This window comes from Ictidomys tridecemlineatus, chromosome 1, assembly GCF_052094955.1.
Source record: "Ictidomys tridecemlineatus isolate mIctTri1 chromosome 1, mIctTri1.hap1, whole genome shotgun sequence".
NCBI classification, from domain to species: Eukaryota; Metazoa; Chordata; class Mammalia; order Rodentia; family Sciuridae; genus Ictidomys; species Ictidomys tridecemlineatus.
Window position 1 is genome coordinate 154808374 of NC_135477.1, and position 24432 is coordinate 154832805.

The window sequence follows — 24432 nt, forward strand, 5'->3', positions numbered from 1 at the left end:
TATTATTCAGCCTAAAAAAAAAAAAGGACAGTGGACCCTGCTATTTGAAGCAACATGGGGGGAGGGGTTCCTGGAGGACATTTTGCTAAGTGAAATAACTCAGAAAAAGAAAGAAAAATCTCACTTATATGTGTAATTTTTTGAAAAAGCCTCAAATATACAGAGGTAAGGAAACAGTGGTTGATTAAAACTAGCAGAAAGGTTAGGATGGATAAGTGTAGAGATCTAAAGAAGTACACAAAAGTTAAAGTTAATAAAATTGCATTTAGAATTTTTTGTTGAATAAGTATATTTTTATCTGCTTTTCTTATGAAAAAAAGTGAAAGAGAAGGTATATGTGCTAATCTAATTCACTCTAATAAATATTGTGTTATCTATATTTTTCCCACAGTATTGTATCATATACACACAATATAATTTACTTCTAAAATATGGGCAAAGAACCTGAACAGACATTTTATTTTTTCATAGAGGAAATACAAATAACAACAGCAAACAGTGTTCAATATTACTATTTTTTAGAGAAACTTCAATCAAAATTACAATGAGAGAACGACCCATTCTTGATAGCATGCTTATTATGTAAAAGATAAGAGATAATAAATGTTGAATCTTTGTACACTGTTGGTCATATGTAAAACTGTAAATTGGTCTGGCTACTATGAAAAAATTCATGGAGGATACTCAAAAAAATTAAAAAAATACAACTGCAATATGATTCAACCACCCAAAGTCATCCAGATTTTCTCTTATGTTATCTCCTAGGAATTTCATAGTTTTTGAAAGTTTGTTACAGTTACATTTATTTAAATCTGTGGTCCATTTTCAGATTTTTTTTACTACTAGCTACAACACTTTCACCTCATAAAAATTATTATTTGTTTCTTTGAGGGTTACAATAACACAATTTTAACTTCTCTGTGTCCACCACCAAATCATATTGTATCTCATCTTATATGAGAGAATTGTTGTTCTTAGTATATCTCTATCAAAATTCATGTTGAAATTCAATCTCCATTGTAAAGAATTAAGAGGTATAACCAAGGGAGACTGTTAAAGGGTGATTAGATCTTAAGAACTCTTTCTTTATAAGTTGATTATCCTTTCATGAAACAATGGTTTAACATGTCAATTAGCTATCTTGAGGGAGAATCTTAATAAAATTCATTTGGTCTCATTTTCTCACAGGCACACTTCTCATCATGTGATGTCCTGTTCCTCTTTGTGATACTGTGGATGATTCCTAACAGCAAGAACGCCTTCACCACATGTACCACTTCAACTTGGACTTTGCAGTTTCCCGACTGTGGACTTTCATTTTTATAAAGTGCCCATCATGAGAAATTCAGTTATAGGAACAGAAAACAAAGACAAGATTTGTTCAATGTCATTGTATTTTTCTCCTAATCTTTATACTGAAATCCATTATCAGAAATATTAATCTAAGTCTTTTGTCAGCAGAAAGAAAATTATTCCTCTTGGAAAAAAGGAATGGTTACCGCATGTGTAAATATTTATCAGTTTTTAACAGTGTTTTCTGTTTTCAAAAAGGAGGCATTTTTCCCAGAGTTTAATAAGATAAGAGGAATATTGGGGAAATAAACACTGAGTTAGAATCTTTGGAAACGTTCACTTTTACTGTTCCTCCTACAGAATCACATGCATAATACACTGAGAAAGAACACAATCCTCTGAACTTGGTGAAAAAGCAATGTGATATTAGAAAGGCTATTTCAAGAATGAAAAAAAGGCTTTCATGCCACATGATTAGTCCCATATAACAGTGGTATATAAAAAATAATCACTTAAGAAGGGTGTCAGTACTGGAACTCCTTTCCCTGTGCATCAATTTCATTACACCTTTTATATATAATATTCTTATAATATACCAAAATGGAAAGAGACCAATAAAATATTTATGACACAAATATTGAATGCAGATTGGCCTCACTTATCATAGATTGGCATGGTTGCCCTAATTTATGTGATATCGAAATGATATGAATATCTATAGAAATTGATATAAGGAACTTTGAAACAAAAGTGTCCTATCAGAAATAAATGACACAGCAGGTATTCTTGTTGTTTTTCAATCATGAATGTCAGTTTATTTTTTTTTAATTTTTTTTATAGTTACTTTTATTGGTTAATAGAAGTCATTATAAATGAATTTCTATCTTTAGAACATTCTTGAATACTTTGCATAAACTGAAACAGGAATGAGGTGCTCTCAGATTTGCTTAGATAAATGTAGCAGTATGATTAGTTCATCTGCAGAGATTTCAAATTTAATTAACTATATAGCCAAACAGTTTCCATTTTGAAATGTGACAATATCCTGAAAGGATGTTCATGGGACATGAAACTAATGGATAAAGGGGAATTTTTAAAATGTTAGCAGGAAAAAAAAACAGAGTAGGGAAAACTATAATGTAAGTAAGGGGCAAGACAAAGCTGTAGTACTGAGCTGGGCCTTCTCTTTAAGCCAGGGGCCTCTAGCAATCCTATGCTATACCTGCTTTTATAATAATATAAACAAGAAGCTGAGAAATAAAATTAATAATGTCCCAAACTAAGTCTTTTGTTTAAAGAGTAAATAAGAGAAAAATTTTAGCTTCTTAATCAAGGAGTGCTTTATAATTTCAAGGCATCTTAATTTAATTCATTTAACCCTACAGCAATTGTGCAACAAGCAAAATAGCATAAAAGGAAAACAACAAAGGTTAATTCCTATAGGGGCCAACAGACAGGATTGGTGCAGCAGAGTAATTAACCTTCACATACTTGAAGTCTTGTTTGAAAGGCAGAAAAAACTCAGATTACTGAAAATCACAAATGTCACCAACAAAAGGAATGTTGATTAAAGTCAAAAGAACTTCCCAAAGGGTTGCCTTCTTTGAAGGAATTTCAGAATATTGCTAGCACAGATTGGCTACCTTAAATCTCACTAATGGCTCCATTGAGAATGAGAATGCCCAGTCAGTGCTGTTAAAAATGTACTGGGAGGGGAAAAACAAAATAAAATAATCTACTGCTCCCTAACATATATGGCTTAGCACCCAGAGAAAGCCTCTGCCCCCAAAAGAGACTTTCCACAAAGGGTTAAGCTTCATTAAATGAGGCGTACTCTTTCATTTTCAGGATGTCTTTTCTTGCAAGGTCTTTAGAGGCAGAAGTTCCACTTGAATTCTAATACACATTTCTGTGAGCTCAGCTTCCTGAAAACTTACACCTGCCAGGTTCTAGGTTCTCCCTTATCAATGACTGGATTCACTACTTCACAGCCACCAGAATCGCACATACACTATTAACATGATGAAAAATACAGCTACCGCTGCAAGTTTGGCATAAGTGGAACGCATGTTCAAGTACTTCGCATTCTGGCGGTATTTCTTGGACAGACTGGACAAATTGTTGGCCTTTGAATCCAATGCTGAGAGTGCTTCTCCTCGTTGTAACACTTCTTCAATATTGGCCACCATGATTCTCTGCACATCTTGCAATTCAGTGTTGATAGAGCCTAGGTTTCTCTGAGCACGACTGTCAATGTACAGCTTCTTGGTTTTCTGAATGAAGGTATCAAACTCAATAAAGGAGTAAGGTCTAGACACAGTAGGCACCTTTTTCCCATGCTGTTCATCAAATTCTGAGTGCAAATCTTCTAGGTAGGCAAAAGCCAACTTCTTAGGGAAGGCAGCTTCACACAAAACCAGATAACACACTCCCTGCTCAATAATATAGTGAAAAGTCATTGCTCCTGCTTCCAAGGTACACCTGGTAGGGGAGTGTTCATTCAACTTTCGAAAGAGTTGCTTAGCCTGGCTCTGATACTGTTGAAGGTCCCGGCCAGACTGTTCGTCCTCCTGCATGGAGGCGGCCAGCGGAAGCCTGTCTGCCACTCAGGCGATCATCGTCAGTAACACCATTTTCGCTGGCTTTAGGGACCCAACACTGGCCCGGGGCGTCGTCCTCACTTCCTCCACGGCAGCAGCAGTCACACCTCCACCTCAGTTCCCTAAGAGACAACTCATGAATGTCAGTTTAATTGACATTAGTTCAACAGACAAAATAGTATATAACAGTACAAAAAATCCAATCATAGTTTATAATATTTCTTCACATGTGCAAAGTCCAAGTCCAAGTGCTTTTTTAATTTAAGTATATCTTCTCTTTGCCACCACCACAGACATAGAACAATAATAAAATGTTATCAACAGAAATTCAACTATGAATATTATTAAAAAATATAGTATTGAAATAAATCATAGGAAGCAATCATAAAGAAATATAGCATTGCTCTAAAATCTGTTAGAAATAGTATAAGGAAAAATCATCAACAAATGAGTTCAAAAGTAATTATCTACTAGCACTTAAATAAATGAAAATATTACTTGAATTTGTTTCAAAATGTGGAAGTAGTTCTTTGGAGAAAACCAAGTTTTAAGTCATGATAAAAACAGGTACCTCTCAGTAGAAACATTTTAAATAATGTAGTTATAGTCTAATTATTGGCACAATAGCAAACAATTAAAGTGTAATATATATTCAATTATAACCTAGTTAATATTTGGGGGGGTCAGTTACTGGAAATTTAACCCAGGGGTAGTTTACCATTGAGCTATATACATCCTGAGCCCTTTTTTGTTTTTGTAGTTGTTTTCTATTTTGAGATAGGGTCTCACTAAGTTGCTTTGGGCCTCACTAAGTTGCTGAGACTGGTCTTGAACTTATGATCCTCCTGTCTTAATATCCAGAGCTACTGGGATAACGAGTATGTGCCATTACGTCCAACTAATTAACATTTTTAGGATTAGAATGAACATTGGTTAATTTTATGTGTCCTTTTGACTGAATCACACTGATGCTCAGACATTTAGTCAAATTTTATTCTAGGTGTCTCTATGAAGATACTTGGGAGGTATTTAACTTTTAAATTGGTAAACTTAGTACACCAAATTGCTCTGTCTGATGGGATAGAACTCATCAAATCACTTGAAGGTAAGAATAGAACAAAAACTGTTGACTCTCCTCCAAGAATGAGAGAATTCCTCAAGCCTTCAAAATAGGACATTAGCTATTTTCTGTCCTTGGGCTTGAACTGAAGTACACCAGCAATACTGAGTCTCCAGTTGGGTGACTCACCTATAAGTCTTGGAAACTGTCAGCCTCCACATTTGCATGAGCTAAATGCTTATAATAAACTTCTTTATAGATGATAGATAGATAGATAGATAGATAGATAGATAGATAGATAGATAGATCTATCAACACATGTATTCACATAGACAATTGGATATCACCATCCTATTTCTTTTATCTGGAGAAACTTACTAATAATAGATAATGTACAAGAATAAATATTAATACATATGTTCCATATTATAGTATCATTTGTGTATGTGTTTGTAAACATGAACCCAATATAATAATACAATTTTTATTTTTAATAACTTCTTTTAAGTTGGCCAGTTTAGAAAAGTCAGATGTATTGCTGTTGACATATTTCTTAAAATAAAGTATCCAATTGATAAATTATAAATATAATAGTTAAGCTGTTTATAAAACGATAAACTATGATATAATTTTTTAAATGATTTTTGTTTCTTTGCAGTGCTAGGAATTGAATCTAGGGCCTCATACATTGTAGGGAAGTGCTCAACCACTGATCTACATCATTACCCTGATAGTTTTTAACCAATGGAAAAAAAGGAAAATATTATATCAACAGACATCTCGAGAAGGAGGGGAATGCAGGATCTTAGAAATGATATTTTAAAAACATGCTTCTGGTTAAAAAGTATATAAATCATATTTGACTCTAATAGCAAGTATAATAAATGAGCACTTATATTAGTGATTATAGTTCACTTTAGTGAATTAATATTTTGCCTAGATAATAAGTAACAAATAAAACTATATGGGAACCAATGCTTCCAAACCAAAACTTCTACTTATTCTAGGATAACCATATGTAAAAACAAACACTATAGCAAAGCTCTTTCTTTACAGAAAAAAAAGGATTGATTAACAAATATATTTGTATTGAATATAAGTTTTTGCAAAGCAATGCAGATACTATCATTGAAATCTGTAAGTCCAGGAATTCTAAAAATAAATTAAATACAGTCCATTAAGCATTTTTCAGCTTGATGAGAAAGTAAAAACCTAAAACCTAACTTTTGTACTTGCATCTCCACATCCTTCAGTTTTCCCTGCTTATTAAAACTCTAATTTAACTATAAAAAGAAATTAACCTAGCACAATCAGTTCTTTACAAAGACAGCTGGATTATGTACAACCATTTTTAATTGTAGGTGATTATAAATTATTCCTTTATTAACCAAGATTTACCAAGGCCAAGTATTTTGTTTACTACTTACTGTTTTATAGATTTTTCATTTCCCTCTTTCCTAAGGAGATTTTAAAATCATTGTATCTGCTAAATTGGATACTTTTATAATAGTTATTATGCAAGCTTCTCAGAATATTTAATATTGTTTAAATTATGCTGTTAGCAGGAATATTTGCTAAATTTTATTTTTGTTTTTTGACCTACCTAAATGCATCAGTCTAAATTCTATAACTGTTTTCAGTATAGATTTTAAGTGCCAGTATGGAATACCATTGGTACTATAAATATACCAAGAACTTAATGAGGAACTATTGAATTAACATTTATGAATACATTACCCTATTAGCATATTAAGGTCCATAAAAATAATAGATATAATTGTTTATTCTACTCTGCACTCATTACACATTTATTGTATCTTCTTTAGTAGTCTAATTTATATCTACTCAATATAAATTTCATGTAAGCAAGTTCCTCTAATTTTCTTGTATTTATCTTTTTTTAATTTGTTTTTTATTTTTAATTCATGAAAACTTTATGTGTTTTGGGTGTGCAACATGATGTTTACACACAAACATCATGGAATGGCTAAGTCAAGCTAATGGACATTTAATTGTGGTAATATTACCTGAAATTTACTTTCAATAATATACAAATATTCAACATATTGCTAGCAACTGTAGTCAGACTGATATAAAATAAACTCTTGAACTTAATTTTCCTAATTGTAATTTTGCATCCTTTGGTCAACATGTCTCCAGTCTTCTTTCCCATCACCCCACCCTGGTTTCCTGCTTCTATTAGGTTTACTTTTTCAGGTTCCACATATAAGTAAGATCACACATATATTTGTCATTTTGTTCCTGGATTACTTCACTTAACATTAAGGTTGAGCCATGTTGTCATGAACTTTGTATTCATTTTTAAATGATGAGGATTGAAGGTAAACACCAAATATTGATTCAGTAACAGAAAGTCATTATTTTCATTGTGGAGTATATGAGAAATTAAATCTGCAGAATATTTCTAAAGGAATTTGTGTTCCAAGTGAGATTTTTTCAGTTTACTTCATTTAATTCCTTTGAATTTTTCTATATCCATGATAAAATATTCTGAAGCTGATCAAGAGTATTTTTGTATGAAATAATCTAGTAATAACATCAAGAAAATATTTTAAAGTAAAAATCTAAGGGGGGTTGCCAATTCCTCATTGGGAAAAATCAATTACCTATAAATAAACTGTAAAGATTTATACCAGGCTATAGTTAGTGAGGTTAAATGACTGGAATAAAGATAATTTGAAGACTTGATTCAGAAATCTGACAAAAATATGCATTAAATGCCCTCCAAAACCACCTAGAAACTCTGGAAAAATAATAAGTCTACACTTATATGCATATCTGAACATTCAAGAAAGAAAGAAACAAAACTTGCTAGAAAAAGAAAAAAAGAAAAATATCTAAAAATTTGCAAAAAATAAAAACCAACATTTTATATTCTATAAACTGCTGGCTTGCCATTCTGGGATTTGAGATATATTTTCCACATAAAAGTAGGAGAGTTGGGTTTCCAAAAACTTGTTTATATCTGTAACTACTGCAAAAAAAAAAAAAAAGAAATTGCACATTGTACTTTAAATGGGCTGTATACTTAATGAAAGTCTACACTAGGAAAAGTAAAAAAAAAAACAACAAAGAAACAAACTATATATATATATATATATATATATATATATATATATATATATATATACTTTCTTTTTTATCTGAGCAGGAAGAAAATAAGGCAACCTGATTTAGTTCTGAGGGTTGGGGAGCTCTCTGAAAGCACATACCCATAATCTTGTGCTCACACAAAAATGGCTTCAAATATACAATATCTGTGCCTTAGAAAAACCAGGATGAAAACATACAACTTGACTCTGGGTAAGTATATTGTGAGGGCTCAAGTAGAATCAAAAACAAAAGCTTTCCAAAGGGAAACGCCCTAGGATACATCTCAACAGCTTGTATCTTTCACCCTTCTGATCTCTTCACCTCCTATCCATTCTGTTGGTTCAATAGACTGAAAAAGTAAAATTTACAGTTCTTGAGTTTCTTTTCCACCAGAGATTAAACATGCATTGGATTTTTCCTATTAGATGAACTCACATGAGATTTTGAGATGGACCATTTTCTTGAGGTTATTGATGCATAAAATTCATGTGAGAACACTGTTAAATACAGCCAAGGGGCCAGGATGATCATTCCAATGTTCAGATATCAACTCTCTGAGGATCTGAGTCAGGGAATCCAAACAGCCATATCCCAGAGGTAGGAGAGCATCTCCTGTGGTAGCAAGCTCTAATAGTTTCCTGATGTCTATGAAAATCTACTAGCATACTAATGAGTTAGTCTTCTAGTTTCACTGATGTTGGTAGAAGACAATAGTCTCCTAGATCATAACTTTATTATTAATACCAGAGCAAAAACTTAAGGCTCAGGCTTTTTCTTTTGTGATCATATCATACTACCTCACTAATGCAGTGATAAGACATCCATGCAGATGCTACTACGTACCTTTTATGTATACTTAGCAAAAAGTGACTAGTGGTTAATAAGAGAATTACAGTGGCTATCATCTTTGTCTAAACATTGGGCCATCTTTGAAGACAGTCACAACTCCATGACTGTCTATAGGAATGATTATGGTCTCTGTTGCAATTTCATTTAACTAAACTTCATTCTCTAAACAGACTTGTTTTTCTCATTATTTAAATGGCTTCCTCAAAATGACCAACTGCATGCAAATCTCCACCCAACATCTATTTCTGGGAAATCAACTTAAAACATACACTGTGGCAGGAAGGAAAAAATGATTCTTGGTAGTATAATCACAAATACATTGCTCCTTGACTTAAAGATGTTTTTCCATCACAAGAAAACCACTTTAACTTAAAAATTTGTTGTAAAAATGCATTTTACACATTTACCCACCAAACATCATAGCCTTGCAACACATTATGCTGAAATTTAATCAGTTGTTTAAATTCTGATCACCTATCTGAAAACTGTGATACCCCATTGCTGCCCAGCACCACAAGACAGTATTCATATTACATATCACTAGCCCATTAAAAGTTAAAAAAAAATAAAATTAAAGAATTTCTACTGAACATGTATCACTTTTGCATTATGGTAAAGAAAAAAAAAATCCTACGTCAAGGGTCCAGGGACCTTCTTTACTTGAAGACAGATTTTACATACATACTTACAAAATCATTGAGTGAACTGACAAAAAAAATTGAAGTTTCAACTAGATTACTAAATTCAGTTATAGGATGCTATAACTAAAATCTCAAAATCTGTTGTTGGGGATATATTTCTCTATGAATATCTGATGTTTGTGACATTTTTTTTCTTTTTGAGCAAAGAACTCATTGCCTTTTTCCAGATAATATGGACAGATTTTTATATAGTACACAGTTTTGGAAGATGAAGATAATTTTTACATTTGTAATAGAGAGCAGGTTTGTTTGATTTTCAGTATTAATAAAGATGGCATTAATTTCCTTTAAGAAAAGCTTCAACAGGTTTGGTGTAGGCTATTTCATGAAATCTTAAGCTCTGCTTCTTCAGCTGTGAGAAGCACAAATATTCCATAGCAAATGGTTATATATATTATCACCTGAGATCACACAATGAAATATGCCAGTGAAGGCAAATCTTCAGCAGGTGAAGTGACCATTGGAATATAATGTGTGGTGGAAAGGAAGAATGCTCGTATATATTTGGGACACTGGTTGCTTCTGGCTACAGAAAAAAAAATTAAAAATATTAAACACAAGGCCTTCATTTGTTCCTATGAGAGAAACTATAGGGCTATAAACTGCTCTAAAATAATATATTTTGTAGACATAGGGTTGATGTGGTCAAAAATCAGTTATTGAATCTAATTTACAGGTGACTAAATTGCAAAGTGAATTTATTACTTATACTTGTTCCTTACCTGAATTAATGTGCTTGTTGGGGAGAAGTCTTTGAAAATTATGAAGGACTCATTTAATATACCTTCAGATATAGCCTACAGAATCTCCCTTTAAATCAGCTCTCTATTTGTCTTAGTCTTCTCATGCTACTGTAATAGAATGTATGAATCTGAGTATTTTATGATGAATAGAAATTTATTGTCTCATGGATCTGGAGGTTAGTAAGTTCAATATTAAAAGACTAGAATCCAAGAAGGCATTCTTGCTGTATCATCTCCTAGCAGAAGAACAAGAATGGGTAAGAGACCATTAGAGTGTCCAACTGGTTCTCTCTATTTCTTGGTAATATCATTAATCCATTCATGATAGTGCTGCCCTCATTACCCAAATATCTCCTAACACTACTGCATTAGGGATCAAATTTCCAACACATGAACATAACAACATGTCTAACCAAACTACTTCTGACCTTGCTTAAACATATTGTAATAACCTCACTCAAGGTAACTGCATTAAAATCTCATAAAACAGTATATTTTTCCACCCTTTAGTATCAGATCCAGCATGGCCTAGTAGGAAAAAATACAAAATCGGACAGAAAAAGAAATCACTAATACTGTAAACTATTGGTGATTTATATCAGTAAAAACCCAGAAGACTTATGTGGGCATGATAGTACAAATAATGGGTTAGAAAGGAAGAAAAATAACTTTAGATTAGACCATATTTATCAATATGGACATAATTATGAGGATTCTGGATTTATTAGGCTAGTTTCTGAATATGAATGTTGATTCTTTTACTTGATTTACTGAACAACAGTACTACAATCAACAGTGCCTTAAATTGAATAATGCATGTCCTAAACTTCTGTGATATAGTGTGAAAGATTAAATACAAGACTCAAGGTAATAGTAAAGATAATTCCTTTTAGCTACACTCCAAGGTGTTTAATCATGTCCCTTGCACTACTAGGCCACAAAATCTTTATAAAGGCATTGGTGAGTTGATCACTAGCATTCTTGAAACACATGGCAATTATGCTAATAGCATAAATTAACTCTATATTCTCTGGGGGGGTCATTGTGGAGATTGAACTCAGAGTCACTCTATCCGGGAGCCACAACCCAGCCTTATTTTATATTTTATTTAGAGACAGGATTTCACTGAATTGCTTAGTGCCAACTCTATATTCTTTTTTTTTTAAGACAGAGAGAGAGAGAGAGAATTTTAATATTTATTTTTTAGTTTTTCAGTAGACACAACATCTTTTTTTGTATGTGGTGATGAGCATCCAACCTGGGCCCCACGCATGCCAGGAGATCACGCTACCGCTTGAGCCACATCCCCAGCCCAACTCTATATTCTTGATATAGCACCTGTACATACAGGGACTAGCTAACTACCTATTGTAGGTTAATTATATTGATTATATTTTGTAATGGAATTGGTAAGATTTTTCCACTCTGGATTAGAGAACAATATGGATGTGGATTTATATTTTCAGTAAGCAATGTTTTTGCTTACTGAAGTGATCAATGTGACAATAAAATTCTCTGGTTTTATCATGAACCCCAATATCTAAATGCAGCTGGCTTTATAGAGATATGTAATGGTTTATTTTACTAAGTACTCAGTTATATCACCAGCCATCAGGAAATAATTCTTGTGATTTCATGGTATGCAGTGAGATAGATACTATAAGTAGGTAACCAATAAATTGTTTTTCTATATCCCATAAGTCCAGGGAACAAAAGGAATAATTGGAAAAAGTGTTCTCACTATTATATTTAATAATCTATTCTCAAGTTTTGCTAACCTTTTTTTCTGACTTCGAATTATGTTACTTTAGTATTCAGGAGAGGAATGCTCCCATTAGGCCACAAAGAGAGATTCTGCTGTACCGATGTTTAAATTGCCACTTGATAATTTTATACCTTTGTGCAATTGCAGAAAGAAGCAAGTAGGGATACTGATTGTGATTAGCAAAGGAAGAGAATTAAGGTACATGTGGCTGTCTGGAACTCAGAAGATTCTCAGAAGTAATTCATAATCTTTCAACATGCATTGGTAAATATTGATGAAAGGTTATAGCAGTCTAATTCAGCAAAATCACTTAGGAACTTAGGAGCTTCAGGAAAGAAATTTGTGTATGTACTACTGAAGAAAACTCAACAACAATGACGACAATAGTAACAACAAAATTCAAATGACTTAGATATTACCTAAGGATTCCAAAAACTTTAAGTGATTAGTGGAGAAAGAATATTTTAAACATTAACTATAATGTGATCAGTTGAGAATTTTAAATCATAGAAACTGTGTTTTATGCACTCCTTTCTATATTCTATTCTTATAAAAAACAATTAATAAATTTTCTCATATTAATTTACTTTTCTTCTATAGTTTTACATAAGGCATAAAGGTGGTGGTTAATTTCCTAATTTAACTTTCAGGTAAGGGCATATCCAGTTGAGACTTTATAACTCAATTGGTGCAATTAACATCTTTCCAAGAAACATCCCATGACTAACATAGTTCAGTATGTATAATTCTGGGCATATCAACTACAAAGAAAATGACTTCTGGTGCTGGGGTTGTGGCTCAGTGGTAGAGAGCTTGCCTCAAATATATGAGGCGCTGAGTGCGATCCTCAGTACCACATAAAAACAAATTAAATAAATTAAAAGTATTATATCCATCTACAACAAAAAAAATAAAAATAAAGAAATTGATTTCTGGAGTCAAGGTAGAAAGAAGGAAGAAGTAGAGATAAGATCTTTTCTATTTCTTTTTTTTTCATTTTTATAAATAGAACTATTAATAGAACTCTGGAATAGAAAATTATTAATGTTTCTGTAAATGGCTATGAGCACATGGGTTTTTATTATATATATATATATATATATATATATATATATATATATATACATACATACATATTACTATACATACATACATATTACTATTATGGATACTAAGGGTTTTTAAAACTCAATAAAATAAATATATTAAGTAAAGATTCATGTTTGATTTTATTTTATCTACATGTGCAGATTTTTAGATATTGTAAAAAATAATCTTTAATTTATTGAGCTATAGTTCAATCACCTTTTCTTCAGAGTAGGACAAGGGTATCCTCAAGACACTTTAATCCCAAAAAGGAAAACTCATGTAAATGAGAAAATGAATAAATTTAGAATGTCCAATTCATTTGTAATAATGATATAACAGAAGGAAAAATTATATAAGATTATTTAAACTACCAAATTGTTAAGATCTTTTAGAATGTTTAACTGTCCTTTGGATTTGATGTAATACTAGAGTGTGGTTTGAGGGGCAAGATACTATTATTGGTTTTAGGAACACATCATTATTGGTCAAGGAGATCATTGCATGATATGCACTTCAGAGAAAAAATTAAAAGATTAAAGTGGCAAAGAAAGTGATGTGTGCATAACTGAAAGTATTACAAATCTTCAAAAACTAATATAATATAAATGACATTCAGGAAAACTATGCTACTTTCCCATGCATGGTATTTCTTTGTTGCTCCACATGAACCTTTAAATATTCCACATTGTCCATCATGCTCCAAGAAGCATCTCTTCAAACAACATCGTGCTGAGAGAATATTTTATTTGATGGATTCCCTGTGTATCTTCAGATATGGTTTATTTCAATCACCTTTAGGGAAAATTTTCCTTACATTTTTATAATATTTATTTTTCTATGGTAAATTGTGCTAGCATTTATTCTGATTTAATATATTTAATGTGGGTCCTAACACTGACATGAATAATTAAATCTCATGCTGCAGGGCATAAGCTGATTGCTAGAGGGTTTTAAGGAAGTATGTTCTTTCTGTGTACAAAACTTCAATGAAAAATTAAAGTACCCAGAGAGAGAAAGTGAGGGACAAAGAGACAGAGGGAGAGAGAGATATAGGGAGGGAGTCTCTGTACTCTGCAGGTATCATATGAAGACTGCCCTGGAAAATAGTACATATAATGTTAACTATACACATTAGGTTGGTAATTTTTCCAAAATTATCTATAAGACAATCAGTTTTCAACATTTTATTGTTTTCTTCTATAATATAGTTTTTTGTTTCATTATTTTAGAAAATGGCATTTTTAGTTTAACCCGAGTGTCAAGAATTTGAAACTGATTCTGGCCAAAACTCCCATGCTATCATGTTTGCTCACATGTTATGTTTCTTGTTAAGGATTTTGATGTGAAGTTGACAAACAAACTTTGTACAGTAGAATTAAATATCATGGCTTCTAAAGCACAATTTTGTTAATCAACAAGTCCTACATAAATTAAATAAATGGACTTTGGTATATTTAAATTTCCCAAATTTAAAGATTTTAACTAAATATTAATAAGACTTGTTGCTCTTAAACATTATTATTTTGTGCAAATCATATCCATGGGATTTTATTTTATTTTTTCCAAAATGAGAATTGAAAATTCTGAGATTGAAATACGCCATTAGGTTGATTAAGTTGTAAAGTTCATTTTAGGGCATAGTTTTATTCCTGCCCTCAAAATAAATTTCACTTTAGGAAGCATTATAATTATTTAATAATGAATATTTAATCACACTTCATCTATTTCCAGCTGACGAATGACTAGTGATGCTGGGCTTTACACAAAATTGAAGTTTTCCTGGGTCAGCAGTACCAAATGCTCTTAACTAGCAACGTCTGGAGTAGATCAAAACTGACATGATATAATGGATCACAGTGAAACCAGAAGTTCAAGGGGCCACTTGGGGAGGACCCTCTGCTAATCACGTGGATCAGAGGCAAAAATTCAGTCAGAAAGATTTAATTCCCATTTATTTTTGGCCTGGTATTTGCCTAGTCAAAGGCCAATTTGCAAAATGATTCTCTCCATCATTGAACAGAACACAGATAAATCAAACAATGTATGGAAAACAAGACACAGATAATCATTTGTCTTTGCCTTTCCAAAGGCAAATACACATAGGTGGGAAACAAGAGCAGATGCTTTTTGCATTGTAGTCAGACATTAGAAAACTGATTAAACCCTTCCTTTGTTTCTGTGGAGGTCACTGAAAAAAAGCATACTACTTGTTATTTAACAAAACCATGTAGTTGATATAATAAGATCTCATCTATAGAATGGCACCTTGTTCACAGATAGTGTAAACTGAAGAAAATACATAATATGAAAATGGAGATAGAAAATTACTCTAACTCCCTTTCCCTCCCCCTCCCTTCCCACTTACATACACACATAATACACACACACACACACACACACACACACACACACACGAACACACACCAACTTCTTGGGTGTATAAGAATGGATATTTCAGAGAATTCTAGAGTTTAGTAAACAATAAGCACCACCACTCCCCAGGCTACCTTTAGTCCTAATGACACTTCATACAAGTAGACAATATATTCTGCAAAAATATTTTGCTTTCGAGTATTTTATGAAACTTTAACTAATATCAATGTTATATATAGACTGAATTATTTTATACCAGTGTGAAAATGTGGCCTTCTTTTTTGAATTGTAATACCTTTGGACTTATCTAGTTTTTTAAATGTCAGATAGATAATACTCAGCTCTAGAGCCATCTGGTTTAGGTGCCTTTATCAATGTTGATCTTTAATCTCCTCTCCAATCTTCTCTACACTGTTTGTAGAATGACAATTCCACTTTCATTTGGATTGATTTTCAGACTTTGCATTTTTCTAGGAAATCATCTATTTTGTCTAAATTTTTAAATTGGTGCTATTGATTTGCTGCAAAAATTGCTTATGATTCTTGTCATCTCTCCTGTCAGAGAAATGTTGTTTTTCCTGTTGTTCAGATATGTTTTTGGTCAGGTTAAAAAGAGGATTATTTATTATTATTATTATTATTATTATTATTATTATTATTATTATTATTAACTTAAAGTAATAGCTTTCGGATATATTTACTTGTTCTGCTAATTTTATGGCTTACTGATATTTTACTCTTTTCTTATTCTTGCTTTTATCTGATTTATTTTTTGTTCAATTTTATGATAAACGAGTTGGTTTAGCTTATCACTTCTTCAAATTCCTTAATGATGAAAGCATTTAAGCATTTATCTTTTTCTCTAAATATCACAGTTTTTTGCATTACTCACTAAGCCCAATTCATTCATTTATGTTACTTCTTTGGTTTCCAGAATCATTTGAATCTCTAAACTTCAACACAGCAATGGTAGGAACTTGGGGAACAGCAGGATCATCTTAAATGTAAACCTTAGCTACTTAAGTCAGGGAATAAAACTTTTGCCTCCCTCCCTCTCTCTCTTTCTTTCTCTCTCTCTCCCTCCCTCCCTTTCTTCCTTCCATCCTTCTTTTCTTTCTTCTTTTTGTATATGTATTCTTGTTAAATCTTGTCTAGCATCCAAACACACACTCAGAAACTAACCACCAAAAAAAAAAAACCTCAAAAAATTCCTCAGTGCATAACACAAAGTAAATCACTATGAAATACAAAGTAAATGGTAATTTTAAAGCCAGCTCATAGTGAAATTTTATCAGTTTGCTAAACAGGAATTATCAGTTAAAGCAGCTGACAATGTTTAGTGTTTATAGAATGCCAAAAGCTTAGAGAGACATTTGTTTCAAAAAGAGGATATTCATTATAGAGATAAAACACTACTTTACCACTTTTTATATTTCAAACAATATAGCCGGACATAATCTTTTACAATATTGATTTAATATAGACTAATTGGAAAAATATAGAGAACACATGTAGGGTAACACATGATGACTGCCTGGTGTTTTCATGAGTTAGCAAGTATAATGCAAATCTTCAAATGATAAAATTATCAAAGCCAGTAAACAATCATCATTGACACCTTCTAATTCCCACAAAGATAAATGATGTGTACATCACTTTATTCAAGGCATGGCAAAAACTGAGATAGTCCAACTTCCGGACAAAATATTGCCTCTTTCTAAGAATACAACCAAACATATGTTCTCATTCAAATAACTTGTGCCAGACTATAGAGTTTTGTTTAAAGGAGATAATTAAATTATGAAGAAAAAATAATCTTAAAAGTTTTCTCACTGGAAAACACAGGATCATAAATTGGAAATATATGAGGGCCTAGAGGTGAATCCATTAACTGGGCTAGTTGCAAAATTAATTTTTAAAATCTGGAATATTTTTATATACCTACAAGGAAGAATTTTCAATATTGTAAAAACTACAATTTATAATAACATAACATGCAAAAGTCTTAGGAATCAACCTAAGAAAACATGGAAATCAATATCAGGCGAACTATGAATAGTTGAGAGATACAAGGGGAAAATTAATTGACAGATATTTTATAAGTTTATATCAAAGCAAAATTGACTGGTATATATGACAACAAACTTTTGATATGATAATTTTAATGCAATAAATCATTCTATAATTTAGATACACTTTTCAATGTATTTATGGAAAAGTATTATAACAAATGAATTCTGAGTAATTAGAATGTGAAATGTATATATTAAGTATTAAAGACTATCATAAAACAATATTCAATAAAATTTTATTATGTATACTGAAATAAATAGGTACATCATCAATATAAACTATACACACAGAATTTTACTGGATTAATTGTTAGCTGATATGGACACAGCAACAGTCCTTCAATTTGGTCAATGCCCATGGAATAGTTATTCTTAAATATTTAGAGTATTACCTCCTAGATTCATTTATATTTTTACATTGCCACTTAACTTATTCAAAAGCATTTAAAGAAGTTGAAATTTTTTTAAATAACATTTGAAAAACTGGCTTATCACTGGGAAAAGAGAGAGAGAGAGAGAGAGAGAGAGAGAGAGAGAGAGAGAGAGAGAGAGATTGATTTCTAACTCAATCATCAATATAAGAAAAACAACAAAATGTATTCCAAACATTTTGCAATACATATTTATTCACTATAAAAAGAAATTATTCAATTGTGTAAATTATACAATAAATATTTTAGGAGAGCATTTTGTCTTAGCACACCATCAATATGAGGTAAAGAGAGTTTTCTTAAAAAATAAGAGTGATTGTAAAGGCCAATAAAATGGAGAAATTTATTTTGACTCAGTAACTTCGATTTCCTTTCTTTTTATTTTTATTTTTTTTTAGGTAGACACAATATCTTTTTTTTTTAAATGTGGTTCTGAGGATCAAACCCAGTGCCTCATGCATGCTAGGTGAGCACTCTACCACTGAGACTCAACCCCAGCCAAATAACTTAAGTTTTCATCCCTGAAAACACTAGTACTATTCACTAATAATTTTTGAGGCTATCTAACAGACTGGGAAGATTTCTTTAAAAGTAGGACCAAAGTGTTAATGTCTTTATATACTTGTAAAAATGTGAATATCTAATAAGCTTTAAAAAATTCTTAAATTCACTAAAATTAAATAATATTTAATAACAAGGGTATTTTAGCTTCAGGATAAGATTTCAGCAAGATAATATTTTTGTATAATAATTTTTGAAAAAATAAAATATTTAACATTTCTCAATTGCTTACAAGTATGCTTTCAAGTCTTTGATAATTCATGTATAAAATTTATAACTTAAATATATATGTAAGTTTATGTAAAATATATATTTGTCTTCAGTATCCACTGCATATCCAGTACATCCATGTATATAATTTTCCACACAATAAAGCACCAGGCTCTTTAAAAGGAAATATTATGAAGAGTAGTGTGGAAAAGAAAGATAATGATTCTTGTGATAGTGTGGACTAGTGCACTCCTAACTCCTACTGTGATGTGGTGGCCTGCCACTGAGTAGTTCTGTCACTTGGGTGATGATTCACCATATCTCCAAGGATGCACTCTCTAGAATACTGAAATACAGGGATTTGGATGTGGTACCATTGAGATATCAGACTCATGCTATGTGATTTTGTTCTATGAATGTCACTATGTAATTTACATCACAGAGTTGTACATGTAGCTACAGTAAGTAGGAAGTCCTAAAGCAATGCAAAACAAACTGCAAAAATAAGCAGTGTTTTTAAAAATGGGTAGTGTGTTAAATAGGAGGTCTCTAAAGATGACTCTGTTATTAGCAATATAGCTTTGTCAAGGTAGGAGCTAAATGTAATATTTAATATTTGTTTCCCTCTCTTCCTTCATAGTTAATAAACTTAAAGTGGTTTTTACACAATCATCAGAGTCCATTTAAAGTATATATTTAAATACTAATTTTTTAAGAATCCAGGCTAAATCCAAAATTGTTGTAACTCAGGCTGCATATAATATATACTTCAGTTTTTTTTCTTTACATAATTTCCATCCCCTATATCACTGCTGTTATTTTTATAATATCTTTTTTTCTCTTTCTTTCTTATCCCATCCTTCTCTCATCTCTCACCAAACCCTTATTTTGCTGTTATTTTCTCAAATTTCAGTTTGATAATGGGTGTTATTTACTCAGTTTTTTTCTGACTCTGTAATCTATGACAATATTAACAGGATGTGTTACATTTGTAAAATTCTCAGTTCTGGTGTAATGAGAATGTGGTATGCTATTTTTATTATTTTAGTATTAAGGCTCATATCTCTGTGGGATAATTGAGAAAATCAACACCATCTGAAATGTGTTTCCTGTTTATTACCTTTTTAATGTTGAATTGTGGCAGTTTTTATGGTTTATTCCAAGTGCAGTTGGCCTGAGGGTTTATTTTCCTCTTTTGATTTCCCAACTGTTTATCATTAGGAGAGCTATAGATTTTTATATTTTTTTCAATGAGCTGAAATGTCATTCCTATGTACTCAACAAAATTCCATTTAGGAAAATAATAACATAATTTTAGATTTATAAGTATGAAGTTAATACTTTAGCAGTGTTCAATATTTAAGGCAAATAGAATGCAATATATCTAGTGGTTCAGTTAAATACAAGCTTGTAAATAATATAAAGATACACATTATTCTCTGAATATCAACTGGAATATTTGAGTATTTGAAAGTGATAACTTTTTCTGATGGAAAAATTGTTTTATTTTTATCCATAAAAATTTAATTTACCAATGCATCAAATTTGAGAAAATATGTGCAGAAATGTTATAATGCTAATGTGTAAAATGCAGCTACTTAGATTCCAGAACTTGATTCCAGATTTATTATGTTCTTCACCATCATGACTACTTTATTTCTACCCAAAGGAATCAAACCAATTTTTTTTGTCTTTGAGTAAAGCAATAAAAATAAAATTCAAAATCTGCCCACATGAAACACCACAGAGGCATTTTCTATGAATATGTCTTATATAAGATTATCCAGTAAATGAAAATTATACCTAAACATGTTCAGCCATTTTTATTGGTTTATAACATTCTGTATTGACCTATAGAACATTGAAACATTAATTATGATTAGTATGTCTGATCAAATAATTCTACATTTTTATAGTGACAAAGGGAATGAGGAGGAATGAGGAGGAAATGTGAAGGGATGGGTATACCTTTCATTTAGAAAATGAAAATATAAGATAGAAACAAAGACAGAAGCTCTATATCACTCTGATTAAAGTTATTTAATGATCCAAACTTCTATTCTCAAATATTGCAGAAAACATTAGAGCCACTAGAATTTTGGAACATTTATGTGTAGACATAAGTTAAATATTCCATTGTCATTTTGCTTTGTAGACACGTCAACATATTCCTTAATAAAAACCTTTCAGAGTTGCTCTGAATCTTCCTATTAGTGTGCTGCATTGTAGGTGTCAAAATACTATTGGATAGTTTAAATCCACAATCCCATATCTCTCATTAAATCAAAATATGTGTACTTAGCATCACTATTAAAATTTCTATGGCATTGAAATATATTCAGCTAAGTTTACAACCATTAAAAGGCTAAGAGTCCGGGGGATGATGCTCAGTGGTACAGCCCTTGCCTAGCATGCACAAGGCCCTGGATTCAATCCTCAGAAGCATCATCAATCAATCAATCAATCAATAATTAGCCAAGAAATCATTGTTTGTAGTGACCAGTGGGACAGTTTATCCAGGACTACATGAACCTGGCTATGAGAGGGATTGAGACAAACAGACACAGAAATAGAGAAGAAGGCTGGGGCTTGGTGGTTCAGCCTGCCTCTGTTGGAGGGAGACCAACAACAGCAAACTCAGCACGTTTATTATAGCAGTTTTATCATTAAAAGGGTTGTTGTGGAAAAGTTTCTTCAAAGCAAGCAGAGCTAGGGTCATGAGTACGAGCAGCCCAATTATGAGTGTCAGCTTGTGCCCACAACTTTGTATCCCCAGCAGCTGGCATCTGGAACTCCAGGTCAAGAATTGAATAGCTCTGTAGCACAGAATCACCTATTGAACAGGGCGTCACCATAGCAACTGGACCACCCACTTCTGGTGTCTTAGCCCCAAGAGTTCTCCACAAGGACCTTCACCTTTGCCACAGGACAGTTCAGAACCGTTCAGTTGCAGCTCCCTACACTTGTTATTGTTGATGTTGTTATTGGACTACAATATAATATACCAAAGTTTCTTTCCTGTCAATGGAATAGGGAAATACTCCCAAGATAATATTTAATTTTTACAAATGTCTCCAAAACATGAATAGTAGTATTAGTTAACCTCTAGCTTATTTTTCTCCTCCTCCTCCATCTTTCATAAATTATTCAAGTTAAGATATTCAAATATCATGACAAGTATAAACTCAAAATAAAACAGATGTGACAAGTTGTGAATCAATATATATTTTGTTAAAATCTGAGGTTTCTGGAGTATCTAATAAATATTAGCTTAACTGTATGCCTCAATTCATTTCCTTTACAGGTAATTTTATAGAATTTTAGTCAAACTCTTTATTTTTAATGATTTTTAAAAATTAGTTGACAAATTATAAATATTCTTTTGTTATATATATATATATATATATATATATATATATATATTAGTTATAGTTGGACACAATATCTTTATTTCATCTATCAATTTCTATGTGGTGCTGAGGATCGAACCTAGGGCCTCACAAGTACTAGGTGAGCACTCAACCACTGAGCCACAACCCCAGTCCCTTGAATGTCATTTCTTGTGACATTTCAATATATCTTGTACTATTGATTAATATATGGCCCATTATCTATCTGCCTCCCTTGTCTTTAAACTGAGTCTCTGTTTCTGCCTTTTCCTTCTGCATTTTGAAATAAGGAATTTACATTTTTAATTATATAGCATACAAAAAATTATATATATTTTAATTAAAAAGTATAAATACTTGTTCTTTTCCACATGTCAATATGAAAGTACATATACTTTTTTTCTTTGAAGATATTGACCTGATTCTCAGGGTCTGTCTTCTATTTAAAACACTTTTATTTTTTCATCTTATTCAGTGACTCCAATATCTCACTTTCATGTTGTTGTTCCTTCATTTACCCTGCCCTCAAAACCAGGTTAATTGACCATCATAAGATGCATTGCATTCTGCAATTACCTCAGGTTTTCTGCTTAATGATTCTTCATCTCCATCACTGTATTATTACTACCTACTGTTGAAATATCTACACCAATACATACTTTAGAAAGTTATATTAATAGTGAAAGATATTAAATAAGCCTCAAATAGGCATCTTGCAAAATCTCCAACTGCTATGAGCTATGACATAAACCTGTGTATTTTCATTCAGTTATAAATAGACCCACGGGTGTTAGGCTCCTTTGGGATCTCTTTCACCATAGATTGTCATTAAATGTTTCCTGGACTTTGTCCCCAGCCAACCTGGAAAATAGTTGCACTAATTGGAGAGATTATACAGCCATTCCCTCTGGAAATCCTGTTCTTATTATTGCTTCGGGTTCATTATCTCAGCCTTATTTGTAGCCTGATAGATTAGAGGTTTTATGGCCATTTACTTATATCATGTACATATTACAGCCACCCTGCTCTATGTACCATATATTCACATTCTATCTGCTCAGTATTGTTGTGCCATTATTTTATTTGGTCTGTCAACAACTGTAGCAGTAAAAACAAAACAGAACAAGGAAGGAAGGAAAATGGTAGGAAGAAAAGCAGGAAAGGGGAGGGGAGGGGAATGGACAGGAAGAAAGTGGAGGGAATGAAGGAAGGAAGGAAGGAAGGTGTTTATAACCAGCACAATGTTTTCATCAGAGTGGATTTACTTTCACATGACACCATTTTTGTTATTAATTCTATTCTCATAATCTTCTATAAGTTTATATATAGAATATGTACATATATATAAAACAGAATTATCAATATTTCTAAATTTAATACTTATAATTGCTTTTTAAAATCAGTATTCTTAAAGCTTTTTTTGCATTCCACCCTTTGATACTGATTTTGGGCCATTATTACAATGGCTTTTCTACTCTGGCTGCACTATAGAATGACTCAGGAAGCTTTATATAAATATAAATGTCCAGGTCTAGACTTAGAAACTGTGATTTAAATTTCTAAAAGACCCATGCATCTGTATGTTTCTATGTACCCATGCGATATTAACATGCAGTCAAAATTGAAAACAACCTATTTGGTGGTACATACAATTGTTCTACTCTTGTAATTTTCCCCTAAATACCCTTAAATCACTAAAAAGAAACAAATTGAACATAAATACAAAATATCGTTCTACATGTTTACATAATATTTAGCCTTGAGGATACTAAACAAAAATTATCTACCCATAATCATGAGTATTTATTATCATTTATAATATAAGTAGAAAAATTCCCAATAGATGTTCATTTTCTTGCCAGCAATAGTACAAAAATGGAAGTAAGTGATTTAGAAGTAGTTTTTCTATGTTTGGTAAATAAGAAAGAAATAAAATGTTAGTCTTATTTAAAAGCTCTGGAATCTGGCTCATAATTCAAAAGAAAGCTGATTTTTAAGTCTTTTAGTGGTGTAGGGGTTTATGCTTTATAAACTAAGATAGTTTCCATGACTGCTACATTCAGATGCCTTCAGTAGTAACATTATCAATACTATGAGAAAAATAATTGGCAAATTGAGTATCAAGTTTCATTCAATATGTGAATGACTAGAAATATAGGTATAAATTATGACATTAGCCATA

The 24432-nt window shown here is 31.8% G+C and overlaps 1 pseudogene across 2 annotated transcripts in view; it reads right to left on the bottom strand.

The window, feature by feature from the left end:
• The window catches only part of LOC120885658 (vesicle-trafficking protein SEC22b pseudogene), a 168910-nt pseudogene that overhangs the window by 82850 nt on the left and 61628 nt on the right, over positions 1–24432 (bottom strand). Inside the window, exon 3 of one of the 2 annotated variants that reach the window (XR_013439019.1) lies at positions 2077–4015. The exons of the other annotated variant lie outside the window; for it this stretch is intronic. The product of XR_013439019.1 is annotated as a vesicle-trafficking protein SEC22b pseudogene, transcript variant X1 (transcript). Of the gene's footprint in view, positions 1–2076; positions 4016–24432 lie in introns of those variants that run through there. 2 annotated transcript variants of the gene reach the window in all.